The 12,664-nt window shown below is 40.3% G+C and overlaps 1 long non-coding RNA gene across 2 annotated transcripts in view; it reads right to left on the reverse strand.

Moving 5' to 3' along the window:
• The window catches only part of LOC129145389 (uncharacterized), a 32,465-nt gene that overhangs the window by 15,945 nt on the left and 3,856 nt on the right, over positions 1-12,664 (reverse strand). The gene's annotated exons all lie outside the window — the stretch shown is intronic.

The raw sequence follows: 12,664 nt of genomic DNA on the forward strand, positions 1-12,664 counted from the left end.
AACACGACAGTGACTTTGAGATTATTCATTACATAAGGCTGAAGATAAATCATGTATTAACACTACAAATCATGAAATAAAGGTATGCTTTATGATGCAAAAAGAACTTGGTGCTAGATAGAAATGCTTAGATTTACTTCTGTGCTTCTGACACTTAATTTCACTCAACTCAGTGAATTAACTAAAGATTGAGTATGGGGAAGAAATCTAAAACCCAAGTCAAAACTCCAAACTGCTTCACCTTATTCAACTCTGTGTGCATGGACACTGTTTATTTGGAGCCTTACTATTGTCCATTTTTTTTAAAGATTTATTTATACAAGAACTGGGGTGCAGGTCAGAGGTGTGGGAGGGGGAGAGAATTCACCAGAGAGAGTGGGGAGCAGAACAGGCAGACGGACCTAAGACACTGCTGAGGGGAGCAGCGGGCGAGGCAGGAGAGGTCTCCTACGCCATGTGGGTATCTCCCTGGCCAGCTGGGAATCAAACCCGCATTGCAGGGGCTGCTGACAGCTTCACAGCACAGCGCTCAACACGTTGTGCCACCGGGGAGGCCCTATTTTCCTTTTAATTGCTCATCCTCCTTGAAGCTGAACACATTAGACAAGTGCCGAGGTGTGTTGTGAAAAGTAATAAAACCCCTGCCATCATTAACCTCCCACCCTGTGCCCCATTCACTATGTGTAGCAACAGGGGAAACCCCCCAAGGAGTTCTTGTCCAAGACCTGGTAACCCTTCCTTGAAGCATATGCATTTTCAACACCAGGCTGTGGTGCATCAGGGGGTATCTTTCTGGTGCTGATGCAATTTAGGCCAGTGAGGACTGATTGAGAAATTACAGGGTGCAGGATTCAATGCTAGGTGCTGGATATAGTGATGCCTGGTTTTGCAGTTCTCACAACTGAACAGACCTATCACGAACTGTAAGATAGGGGCCTCCCTGGTGGCGCAAGTAGTTAAGCACCACGTTATGAAGCAATCCGCCGCCTCTGCAGCACAAGTTCGATCCCCAGCCAGCCAGAGAGCAACCCATGTGGCGTGGCAGACCTCTCCTGTCTCACCAGCTGCTCCCCTCAGCAGTGTATTTCAGTCAGTCTGCCTACTCTGTTCCCCACTCTGTCTCTGGTGGATCCTCTCACCCCCTGCATCTCTGGCCTGTACCCCAGCTCTTGTATGCATAAATAAATAAATATTTTTTAAAAAAAAAGAACTGTAATATAGTGTATTAGAAACTGTCATTGCATGTGACTCGCCCAAAAGGAAACACATCATTTAGTCACCCCATATTGTAATGGCATATCTGGTCTGTGTGCTCTGTCCATTAGATTATTTTATTTTATTTTTATCATTCCATTAGACTGTTTTGATTTAGAATTGGGTCTTTGCCAAGTTTGGTGAAATTCAACAGGGTTTTCTCCCCAGAACTGAATAAAAACAATGAAAAAGACTAAATAGCATGATATAACACACATCTTTAAACAAATTAGATATAATACATAAAAAGCTACTAATATATAAATATATACACATTGATTATATATGTATGTATACTGTTAGTTTAATAATTAAACCATTCTAATTTACAGAGATAACTGAAATTCAATTACAATGTGGGCAATCTTACTAATAGTGTCACCCAAAGGGACATCATGGGGGAACAGTTTTTCTCAGTTTATGTCCAGATTCTCTATCTGTCTGCTCAATTCTTTTGGTTTCCAAAATTGTTCCCATGCTAGGCCATTTGCTTACTTTTTCATTCAAAGATTCACATACTATTGCAAAGAATTATCATTCTCTTTACCAACATTGTTTTCAAGATTGAGGTTTTAAGTCTTCACTATTTCACTATTATCATCCCTAATATGCCCTTGGCACGGGCTTGTGTTGTGCTGGAACACAGGGTGTTTACTGTTGCCTAATGCCGGCTCTGCACTACCACTGCCATATAAATGTCATGTTTATATCAAAATGTAGTAATGTGAGGGGTTCTACAGAATAACCTCAATCTCAGGAAGGGAAAGAACAACTTTCAGAATAAGTGCTTTCTGGAATACTGTTCAGCAATCAAAAAAGATAAACTAGAGCCATTTGCAGCAACATGGATGGAGCTAGAAGGGATTATGCTCAGTGAAATAAACCAGAAGGAAAAACAAAAATATCGGATGGTTTCACTTATAGGAGGAATATAGGGAAACCAAATAAGACATCAGGGGAAAAAATAACAACAAAACAAAAACAGACAATTATAAACCAGAAACATCCTGCAGGCAAGGGGGAGGGTGGAGCACAAGGGACTGTGGTGATGGTGCATGCTTGAATTGGTGGAGGAATTTCTATGGGGACTACACCTGAGGGGAAAAAAAACAAACATTGTTTAAAAATGAACAATGATGTAAAAAACATATAAATTAATTAAAATTTAAAAAAATGTCTCCATATAAATTAATGGCAAGTGTTTCTTCAGTTTGCCTTTTGGCTTCACAAAAGTCTTCATAGACACACTGTCTTTTCAGATAGTGGGGAAACCTGTCATTATTTTGTGCCACTGAATTTTGGTGTGTTTTGTTATGCAGTGACAACTAACTGATATAGTTGGTAAGTGAAAAAATGTGCTCTTCCCGCGCCCCCCTCCCCTGCAGGATGTTTCTGGTTTACAATTGTCTGTTTTGTTTTGCCCACTCACTTTGGCCAGACTAAAGCTGAGAGCCTGGCAGGGTACTCAGCTTATTCAAATGCTGGCCTGAGCAGCAACTGCAGCAGCTATGGAGGGTCTATTTGCTTTGACATGATCCCTCATGGATTTTCAGTCAGCATTTAAAAATCACGCACTTCTGATAATTAATGACCCTGTGCTTTTGGTTTACAGACCACTAGGAATAGTAATTCTACTGTCAGTAGTGGATTTTTCGAAAACTGAATTACTCTTGAATCAAGAAATTGTGGCTGTTTTGAATCTCAATTTCCTGTTCCACCCTAAACTTTAAATTCATTTTGTTGTAGAGTAGGGAGATGGTTAATTTTATTTTCTGGGGATACAGAATATCTGACCAGATACCAAACTTTAAATTCTTGAAGACAAATATTAAGCAGACCTTTGGCCTTTTTCTGAGTAAACAATGTAAACTCATTTACCTTTCTTCAGAGGTTCAATTTGCCAATTTTCTGAATCCTTTTCTACTTCGTTATATCTCTTCTATATTGTAAAGACCAAAATTGGACATGGCCTCTACATGTGAACTGGTGCTAAGTGTAATCCCTTTATTCTTGGGTTTTGGAGAAAGTGTCAGGATAACACGGTAAGGATGAATTAGCTTCCATTACAGTACAGAGTGTGTGTTTCCTGTCTTGCCCTCTGCTTCCCTCAGCAGTGTATTTCAGTAGATCTATCTCCCCACTCTGTCTCTGGTGAAGTATCTCACCCCCCACACCTCTGCCCTATACCCCAGTTCTTCTATGCATAAATAAATCTTTAAAAAAAAGTTATGGGGGTCTGTTCAGCCCCTGGATTTTTCTAATCTGCCCTGGGACTCCCCATTTTGTAAGACTAGTATTGATTTTGGATACCTCAAATGTTTAATCAGTTTGGCCCCTGTCACAATCACGCAGATTGTTAATTGTAATTTTTTTGATAATTCCTTCTGCTGACACTATGATCTATATAAATGTAAAATTTGTGATTTCAAAATTTAATGAGTCATTTTAGATATTTAGTATGAGCACATCATTTTTGTAATACTAATCAAAGACAATATACTTAGGTGGTCACTAAATGTAAATATTTTACTAAGATATTTAAATACTATCATAAGTTAGAGACTGTCCAAAGGAAATTGCAAAATGACATAATTCATTTTTTTTGTTTTTTTTTTTTTTTTGGTTTGGCTTGTCTATCATTCATTTATTGTAAAGGAGACATGGACATTCTTTATATAATGAAAGATTTCAGAACTTCTGTGGAATAGGCAGTTACACATGATACCATTTCAATTGCAATGTTTTTTAGTCTTCATACTTTCCAAGAATGTCACCATATCTGCTCTAGAAACAATCCTTGTCTTCTAGAATTGCTTTGCTGCCATATTTTGGGAGAAAAACTTCATCTCCAACTTTCACACTAAATTGAATCTCTCGATCCTTCCTTTAGAGCCTGATCCAATAGTTACTCCTTAGCTTGCAATACTTTTCCTTGACATTTTCTGGAAACTTAATGCCTCCTTTGGTTATACATTTACTTCTACTCCTTACAACTAATATTTGATCAAAGAGGGAGGAAACTTTCTGAACATCTGTCTTTCCATGACACCACGTCAACAAATTCCAGTCTGTTCTCTACATTGGAAAGGAGAGCAAATTGCCATGATATCCCATTTTTGTCAAAAAGTAGGCCCAAGGAGCAAGGCCAGGAAAATCAATAACAACAACTACCATTTACTGAGTACCAACAATGCTCTGGCCACTGTACGGTCCCCATATCTCATGTTAGGCTCCCCCAGCAAAGGGCTCATAGATAAGGAATTCATGAGTTATTAAGTTCTGATCCCTGGACAAATCAGAAAGGGAGTAGAGAAAACGGGAGAGAGAAGGCAAAAAAGTCAAGCAAATGTGAAACTTCAGGCAAAGCCTCACTGGGAAAAAAATAATCACTTTCATTTGAGATCTATTGGGATAAAGTCGCCAACACAGAATGTTAGTGGTGGCCAAATTGCAAATATATCAGTAGTGCACTATGGAGTCTAGAAACAGACCTGTACAAATATGGCCAATTGATTTTTCAACAAAAGTGCAAAATTCAGTTGAGCATATGAGTCTTGTTCACAAATGTTGCAGGTATAGTTGGCTGTCAATATGCAAAATAAGTAAATAAAAATAAGGAACTTAGAGTCATATCTCATATTACAAACTAAAATAAATTCTAATTTGATCATCCTGAAGTAAAACTATGAAACCACATATTAGGCAGATTTCTTTGACAAGGCACCAAAATCACAATCATAGAAGAAATAGTTATATTTTATCTCATCACAATGAAGAGCATCTACCCTTTGAAAAACTCAGCAGAGAGAAGGAAAAGTCAAGCTACAAAGTGAAAGCTATTTGCAAATCAAATATCTGATACAGGACTTGTAACCACAAGGTATACAGAACACTCAGAACTCAATTATAAGAAAACAAATAACCCAGTAAAATGGGTGAGTAATAACAATGCTACAGCCACTGTACTCTCCCCTTATCTCAGGTTAGATTAGACTATAGAGAGAAATGATGAAGAAACCTGTTCACCCCTTAGACTCTGACAACAGAATAATGGTTACAGGCCTCCTTGGTGGCCTAGGGGCTAAGTCTCAGCACTATCGCTATCACCACTAAGGCCTGAGTTCAATTCCCAGCCAGGGAGCTGACCCACATGGCACAGCAGACCTCTCCTGTCTCTCCTGCTGCTCCATTCAGCATTATATTTCAGTAGATCTGCCTGTTCTGCTGCCCAATATGTCTCTGGTGAATCCTCTCACCCCCTGCACCTCTAGTCCTATACCCCAGTTCTTGTATGCATAAATAAAAATAAATCTTTTAAAAAAATGGTTACCAGGTGGGGAGGAGCTGGAGAGAAAGCAAAGGTAACCAACTAGTAGGTATATGTATGATTGCCAAGGTGAGAAAATCTATATCTGAAATCTATATATTGATGTAGATTTGTAACTCTAGATTTTCCAAAAATCATTCAACTGTACACTCAAAATTGATAAACTTTATAAGTTGTGAATTACATCTCACTGGAGTTTTTCAAAGGGTCACAGTTTGGGTTCAATTTTGCATTCTACTTTTTTCTACTAAAAATCACACCATAAACATTTGTTAATGCAATTATAAACCATTTATTTGAAAACATCTAACAAATGCTTAATACTTCTTTGTATACATATGCCCCAGGTTTTTTTGTTTTTTTTTTTTTTTTTGCTAGTTTCTCTTTAAATGATTTATGATTTTTGAAAATCATGTTTAACCTCTGTGCAAATTGTGTGGCCTCAGGTATATTAAAGCTCTTTCAGTTTTAATTTTCTAATAGGAAAATAGGCATGATGACTAGTTCCTACTTCTTAGGTATGACACGGCTGTTCCAAGCATTGTATAAAATTAAATGTGTCATGACGGGCACAACTGGATAGAAGCCACCATTACTGTCATTGGCAATCACTGTAAGAATTTAAATTCATGCTTATTCCTCAGAATAGAATCAGAGGAGTGGAATCTCAAGACTGAGCTTGAGAAACACTGCTCTCTAAATTAGAAGTGGGCAAAACACGCGTGGCTTTTCTCTACCTTTTCTAACGCTGAGAAACCAGGGAGTTTCTTGAGATTCCTGGTCCGATACCTTGGTGGGAAACTGAAATTTCCATCATTCCAGTGACTTCTCTCCAGTGAGGGTGGATTTAGTGACCTTGAATTAAAATACTGGACAAAACGACCATGGGTGGTAATGACATATTTCTAATATTTTTTTAAAAGATTTATTTATTTATTTATTTATTTATACAAGCACTGGGTACAGTCAGGAGCGCGGGAGGGTGAGAGAATTCACCAGAGCAGGGGACAGAACAGGTAGACCGACGAAATAAACTGCTGAGGGGAGCAGCGGGCACAGCAGGAGAGGTCTGCGCGCCATGTGGGACGCTCGCTGGATGGCTGGGGATGGAACTGGTGCTGCAGAAGCTGCAGGCAGCTTCGCAGCCCAGCGCTCAACCGCTGCGCCACCGGGGAGGCCCAATAATATTTTTTTTAATTATTTATTTATGCATGCAAGAACTGGGGTATAGGCCAGGTACAGGTGTAGGGAGTGAGAGGATTCACCAGAGGCAGAGTGGGGAACAGAACAGGCAGACTGACTGAAATACACTGCTGAGGGGAGCAGCAGGCAAGATAGGAGAGGTCTGCTGCACCATGTGGGTAGCTTCCTAGCCAGGGATCGAACTCGTGCTGCAGAGGCTGCGGATAGCTTCACAGTGCGGTGCTTCACCCCTTGTGCCACACCCCTTGTGCCACCAGGGAGGCCCTAAATTTATAATCTTAAAAATTTCTTTTTGTAAGCATCTTTGTTGTCTAAACCCAGCAAATTAGATCAAGGGGATCATAAGGATGCTCAGTGAAGGCTGATGGAGAAAAATTGCTGCTTCACATAAAGATACTTTGCAGTTGGCAATGCTGCCCAAAACCTCAGCATGATGTGCAAAACTCCCCATTATTTGCCTTTATTGTCTTCTTTAGCTTCTCTTGATATTCTCCCCAATGTGATACTAAAATCATATCAGAGGCCTTACCATTCCCCTCAATGTCTCAAGTTCTCTCCCCCTCAAGGTTTGGGGCATCATATTTCTCTGCCTTGAACACGTCTGTCTAACTTTCCTCCTTCATTTGGCCAACTCCCACTGTCATCCTGGCCTCCTTTTAAATACTGCATCTTGGAAGTTTTCCTGTCCCCATGCCTGAGTTTGTTGCTCCATCTTTAAGTTTGCAGGGCACTCTGTCATTACCCTTACTGGATTTAAATTGCCTGTTTATTTGCCTTCTTCCTGCTCTCCCCATGTGGCAGCCATGAGGTTGTGTCACTTTGATCTTCCTTCAAGAAAGAACTTGCTATTTAACTGCAAAGAGTGCAGTTAGCTGACAGCCTCCAGCTGTTAATGCCTTGGAGATCGGCCTCAGCTTTCAAGCTGAGGCCATGCTCTTTCGGGCAGCCCCAGCCAATGATAGAGCATAATAGAGGAACTGGGGTCAACTCAGGACCCCTTCACTGAGCAATCTTTGTGTTGGTGGAGACTGTCAGATCTGCATGTGGCCTGAGGCTCTCCCTGCCTCATCATCCTTCCTCCGCTTTCCTTTCGTACATGTCATATATGCTTTTGGGGTCTGAAGAGTTTCCCCCCCTAATTCTACTTACTCACCCCATCACTTTCATGGTGTTACTCTCCAATCAAACATTTATACTCTGCTGTATCTGCTTTTTGGTTAACTGGGTTACACAAACTATGAGCTCTGTTAAGGTAAAGGTCATATTTTCATTCAGTTTGTATCTTAATTGTATCCTCAGCATCAAGAACAACAGCAGATCTTAGTAGATAACTATGAATGAATGAATGAATGAGTGAGTGAATGAATGAATGGCAAGATGTCTTGATCTTGTATAAGTCTAACATTCAAGACCATTCTGATTTGAAGACTCAGATTCATTTATGACATGCATTGTAGGATTGACATAATTGTGCATTTTCAACTGGGGATTTTCCAATGCTTGGATTTATGCCAAATATATAATTTATCGCATAGGCTAATCCCCTGGGTTAATGTACTTGAGTATGACTCATAATAGATATTTGTACTTCAAATTATACAATAGCTCTAAAATTGTCATTTATTATCAAAATAGCAAATTTTAAGTTTTACTCCTTATGCCTGAAAATCCCATCTAAACATTGCTTTAGAGAATAAAATCGAAAGGCACAAAAAGCTTTTCTAAATCTGGGCTCTAATTGGCAGTTTGCACACTACCATCTGTATGAAGTATCTAACTAGTTTCCTCACTAAACTGTAAATTCCTTGAGGACGAGCATACCATGCATTTTTCTGTACCCTCTCCTTCCCACCTGACCTCACCACAGCACCTGCAAGGCCTGGTTTGTATTGGAAAGCAGTCTGGGTATTTATAATGGCAGACAGGGAGGCTGAGATGGCCCATCCCTCAGAAGGTGCTTCCCCTAACACAGCACCACGATAGAGTGTGAAGGGCACAGGGATGTCATGAGTTCCACCTTTTAGCTCAACTTCCAATAGCCATCGATTGTACAATATTTGACAAGATGTGCAGGCTACTTACCCTTCCATTTGCTCATGTGTGAAATGGGACATTGGGTGGGTGTGGTCCCAAAGTTCTCTTCTGGCTTTAGAAATATTAATTCCATGGTCTTTTTTTTTTTTTTTTTTGCATTTGTGGGTAAAAAATTTGTAAATTGGCTTGGGGTGTAAGTAATTCTGTAGCTAACATAACTAATTCCATAAATAAAAAGCTCTGTAAAACACACCACCTAAAAGGAAGAGAACCTTGAACTCTTGGGCACCATGAGGCTGTTGGTTTTGCAGGCTCAGAGGATTCCCAGCATTGGATGTATACACAATCATACATCCCAAAGTTATCTTTGGGAATTTTTTTTGTCATGCATTTCATAGTCGTATCTATTGGTATGCTTGAACAGATAGTATAAGCTGTTTTTCAACCAGTCGAAGTTCACCACCATACTTCCTGATAAGACTGGAAATAAAACAGGCCCTGTCCCATGTCTGTGATTCATCATTCTGAGAAATCAAGCTTAAACATATCTCTCTCTCTCTCTCTCTCTCTCTCTCTCTCTCTCCTCCTCCCTCCCTATGAACTATATTACACAAGATACTATTAGCCACTTATATCATCATTAGATGTTCATCACATAGCCACCCCTCCTTTGGCATTGCATGGGTAAGAAAAGACATGAATGTTACTTTTCATCAAACAGCTTAACTATGCTAAGTTAGTCAAGCATGCATGTCAGCAGTGCATTGGAAGGACCACCTTTGAGGAGTACTTGAAATTGTTGAAGAAGCAGAGAGCAGGAAGCAAATGCTTTGGTTTGCACACTGGAAGTAAGCCATGGATCCAAGTGGTCCAGCTTAACAGTTGTGTTCCCAGGGCCTAGCGCAGTGTGTCCAATAAAGCAAGTATTCAATAGCTGCAAATTAAATGGTCTGACATGGGTAGGGATGGTCAGGGTGTTAGGTTCCCAGGAGTTTCAAGTTAGGATTTAAAGGATTGAGAGACGTTAGATGATAAAAGGCAAGTGGGAACTTCTGGAAAAAATACAAGCAAAATTGCAGAAACAAACATTGGATTGGATGCAAAATTAATGCTGAGATTCATCCTTAAAATGAATGTGTCAGTTCAGTTCATGGCTTATACATTGTTGAGTAGTCAGGATCTGCTTCTAACATTTGTTAATTCTGACAGCAGAGACAAGAGGTTCCCAGACCTGGGAGAGATGCAATCTGCAACTGACTTGGATAAACTCTCCTAATTGGGTGCCAGTGTTTTTATGTGTCTCTAATACATCCCAAGTATAGAGTGAGAGAGAATCTTTAGTTGGAATGCTAAGATTTGTGTGGCTATCGGCTGCTAAACTTAAGAAGATGTTATTTCATGGTATGATGAACTGGGAATGACATCCCAGAACATGTGCCATTGAGAACTATCCCCAGAAGAGACGATTTTCGAAAAAATTCCAGAAATACTCCCAAGGGATGGCCAGGACCATAACTCTTCCTAGCTCTCTTGTTCTTGTGCCTGGGTTTAATTCTCTAGGTCTGAGTGTGCAAATCTGGTCTTTCTTGTCCACATCCTAGTAATCATGGAATCAGATATTCTAATAAAGATTAATTAAGTATGAATGCTTCACTTAAGATTCATATGGCTTTCACTTCTCACTAATCATAACTACAATTCTTCCTCTTTATATCCAAACTGTTCACCAGAGTCCTACAGGTTAGCTCATTCCTGTCCCCTTAACCTACATCTCAGTTTATAGCATGTATGTTTACATAATGGAAAGTTAAGCATCATACTGTCTGCAGACAGGCAACTTGGTGTTAAGGGCATGGACTCCAAAATTGAAGACTGTGGTTAGAGACTGGATTCTGTCATTCACAAACTATCCGGCCCTCCCATGCCTAAGCTTCACATTTCCCTTCTACCACCATGGTAAAATAGGAACAATAATACCTATCCTGTCATCTTCACAGGATTTTGAAGAGATGCCAATGAGATGGTGCATGTGACAATGTTGATAAATGTAAGGCAAGTAAAGATGTAAGGAGCTATTTTCATTTCTGAGTCTTCTCTAAGCATATGCCAGTCTCACATTACTATTTCTGTTCCATTGTACAAATAGCTACTGAAATCTCAAGACTTTCATAAAACCTAAGTCAGGAAAGTGTTTGCTATATCTCTTAAATTTTGCAATATTTTAGAATTTGCTTTTTATGTCTTTTGCTAGTCTCCAAATTTATTCGTGTCCCTGTGACAGACACACAGTAGTGCTCACTAAGAGTCTATTGAATTAATGACCAAATAAATGAATGCCGGTTATTAGTCAGGATAGTCTAGGCTTTGCTTCAATAACACGTAAACCCTAACATCTCAGTGACTTATCCCAGCAATTTTTTTTTTCTCACTCATGTAAAATCTGCTACAGATCAGTGGGGTAACTAGAGCCCTCTGATGACTCAGAAGCCCAGGATTCTTCCATATTATGAACCAAGACATGGCTTCCAAGTTTGCTGCAGGGAAGGAAGCAAATGACCAAGAAAGCTCAGTGCTTTTAATTGCCCTGACTTATAGATGACACATGTCATATCCACTCCCTGCTGATTAGCCAGAACTAATCACAGGCCTCAAGCTGCAAAGAAGGCTACAGAATGTAGGTGAGCAAATGCTGAGTGTAGAATACTGTCCAAATTCCAGCTTCTCTGCAACATAATTTCTTCAACCACAGCAAGCACCATTGCCTGTTATCATCCCAGATAATAATCTGGGCCCAGGAAACATCAAAGCGCCTAAGACAGACAGATTCACAGATTGTGGGCAGGGTAACTTGAGGTGGAAATTGAATACATTTGGGCTACATTCTAGTATTATAGCTTAGTGCACTGTTCTTCCTCCACCTTGAGTATGTTTATTCTCCTGCCTCTATCATGTATTTTTAAGGGGGTTAACGTTTTTGAAAGAACAGGACCAGGAGCTTTCTAATAGCATGATGCTTCTCCCCAGGGAAGCAAGACTGGCTTCTCTTGCTTTAGCTCATGTCTGCTGGTCATGAGGTCCAAGCACCCCTGTGGTTTCAGCTGGGCGGAGGGCAGAAAGAAGGATGGCTCGGAGGTGGAGCACTCCAGCTGGACATGTTTGGATTGGCACCGACTGTGTAAGCAGCTGTGACTCCAGAGCTGCTGGAAAATGTGCTTATCACCCCAGGGGGTTGAGCGGGAAAGGGAAGGTCCTAGCTAATAGAGTCTGATGAAAACTAATGAAAAGTGGCCTTCAGCCTTTTGGTGTGTAAGCGGGACGAAGATATGGGTCCAGCTTCAGGGTATGAGACAGCTGTGAGAGTCCCTTCCCTATCCTAGCCAGAGGAGGCTATTGTTAGTTTGGATTGGATGATTGGGAGAAACATGCAATTATGTTTCCTTCTTTGCTAGTTTCTTGTGAAAGTCTTTTCCCTCTATCACTAGAGTCTTCCTTCAGTCTGAGAGAAAGATCTTTAAATTATCTGCCAAAACCTGACACCAATCTCTGGGCTGATTTTACCTGTCATGACCTGTTCCTCTAATGCAGACTAGCATTGCTTGATTGTCTGTATTGCACTTGATATCTTTACTAGATATTGTTACCATCCATTTCCACCACCTCTATCTTCATCTTTCCTTATATCCAGTGGGCCAGAAAGCTAAAAATTGCATCCGCACCTCTCCTTGCTGTTAAGTCTAGAGGCAACTTAGTGTCTGCCTATGAGATGGAAATTGGAAGGAAAGAGGCTCATTCTTCCTCCATGTTGGAATTGACTGCTGCATACTATCGGCAAAGGGGAACTTTTGC

This window comes from Talpa occidentalis, unplaced genomic scaffold, assembly GCF_014898055.3.
Source record: "Talpa occidentalis isolate TD23 unplaced genomic scaffold, MPIMG_talOcc4v2.1, whole genome shotgun sequence".
In the NCBI taxonomy this organism is placed as follows: Eukaryota; Metazoa; Chordata; class Mammalia; order Eulipotyphla; family Talpidae; genus Talpa; species Talpa occidentalis.